Genomic DNA, 2,025 nt, shown 5'->3' with positions numbered 1-2,025 from the left:
GGAGCTGAAGGAGACAAACATGGGGTAACATATATGTATTCACAGCACAGGTTGCAAAAAATCCAATACCAACTCTTTTAACCGTGAAGTAATTAGCTATACCAAATCTTATTTATATTGTTCATAAAAATAAAGGTTACTTGTTCTTTTTAATCAGAAATGGTGTATGTGACAATTAAAGATAATAGCCTCAAACACTGATAGTGACAACACCATTTTATCTTTTGCATCTCATGCTCACAATCTCATTTTGCATAAGCAAATTTAGGCTAAAATTGAGTCATTACATTTTCTATGTTAATTATATTTTTATGTGAGTGCGAGTCTCTTTAAGTTATATCTAACTCAAGTTGAGGATTGTTATAAGCAGGTATGCAGTACACACATACTGTATTAGTAAAGCGTAAGATAATAGAATAAAATGTATACATGTTAGCCAGGGTTAGATATATTCTATATCTAGTGTTTGGATTAAACAATTGTCTGTTTCTAAAAACCATGTTTGACTTTATTTTTTACCTACCTTGTACCTCTAGATGCACTTTCAACTTTTTCAAGAAAGAACCATCAGATCCGTATTCTTCCAAATTGTAATCTCCAGAGTGGTTCTTCATCGCATTACCCAGTTTGATTGTTCCATTCATGAAGAGTTCATACTGATTCACAAATCCTTCACGTTTAAATACAAGCCGATTGTTTTGTATTTTTAAAATCAAATATTCATTATCCTTTTTCAACCTAAGATATGTATTTGCTGTGTTTGGCAGATGGAAAATCAACAGCTCTCCCACTGCTCCAACACACACCTTAGTTTCAGTATGCTCGGATAAATTACATTCGATAGATCCTAAAAAGAAAGAGAGAAGATACAGTGCTGTAAAATGCTGAAAGAAAGGTCTTGTTTTTGTCAGAAATTTCATCTCAGTTTGGAAAGGAAATGATGTACCATTTTAACATTTTATATATTTTTGTATTATTACATTTGGTTCCAAAAGTCATCATTTTTTATACAGTACCTTTTGCCAGAACTGTTGTTGCCAGAGTGACGAGCATCATGCAGATGGAAATCATTGTTCCTCTGTTTTAGGACAACAATTTAAAAATACATTTTGAGTGCCACATTTCATTTATATGTTTTATTATATAATCTTAAATTACATTTCAAAATGTCTAAATACATTTATAATAACATTTGGCTTGAATAATATGAATAGCGCGTGGACTGTTCCAGAAAATGCCTAAGAATGTAAACCCTCTCAAATATTACTCCTTCTACAAAAAACAGTAACACAATGATTCTGCTCACCTTAGATTATTTCAGATATGATATTCTAAGTGTCACTCACCTCCCTAACAATGCTGCTATGTTTTTCTTCGTTGCTGTTTGACCTTTGAATGGGCTGCTGACTGAGGGCTGGCGTGTGCTCCTCGTCTTTTTGTTGTCTTGTGTTGCATGAAGTTTTAAGGCGGAGGATATTGTCCATTCACTTACATCTTGCCAGTAAACAAACTGAACACCTATAATTTACAGGACCCAGATAAAGACTGCTGAAAAAACCTGTGGTTTCTTAAACTTGAAACGAAGAGTACTCTTAATCTTATGGTGCAGATATTCAACATTTCTAAATGATCAGATGCTGTGTCACAGTTTGAGTAGTTAAAATATCCTAAAACACTCAAGCCATATTGCTTCTCCTTCTTTTTGTACAAATAAGAATTTTGAAAATAACCTTTGCTTATGGTACTTTTTTACTGTATCCAAATACAGACAACACACTATTAAAAAAAACATTATGGCAAGTACATCCATATAAATGTGATTATGTACATATAATATTTTTAACATGATGTTTGTAAGTAGGAAAACATACAAGCAACCATAGAGTGTAGGTTATTTTAGCTAGTGCATGTGGTTTGGTGACTACTTTATTTAATTTAGCAGCTCTATGAACTCTGCTTTAGTTTGTGGTGTTGGGCTCTCAGCACTATATTTGCAAATATTGTATGTTTGACAAGAGAATGATG

General features: G+C 32.8%; 1 long non-coding RNA gene across 1 annotated transcript; it reads right to left on the bottom strand.

The window, feature by feature from the left end:
- Positions 1-529: 529 nt before the first annotated feature.
- LOC134871761 (uncharacterized) lies at positions 530-1,487 on the bottom strand. The gene is made up of 3 exons (XR_010166729.1): positions 1,347-1,487; positions 1,017-1,078; positions 530-847 (listed from the first exon to the last, which is right to left on the bottom strand). It is a non-coding gene; the product is annotated as an uncharacterized LOC134871761 (long non-coding RNA).
- Positions 1,488-2,025: the final 538 nt, after the last annotated feature.

The sequence above is a fragment of the Eleginops maclovinus genome, chromosome 11 (assembly GCF_036324505.1).
Source record: "Eleginops maclovinus isolate JMC-PN-2008 ecotype Puerto Natales chromosome 11, JC_Emac_rtc_rv5, whole genome shotgun sequence".
Lineage (NCBI taxonomy): Eukaryota > Metazoa > Chordata > Actinopteri > Perciformes > Eleginopidae > Eleginops > Eleginops maclovinus.
Note: the sequence above shows the minus strand (reverse complement) of the source record. Positions and strands in the feature narration are given on the sequence as shown.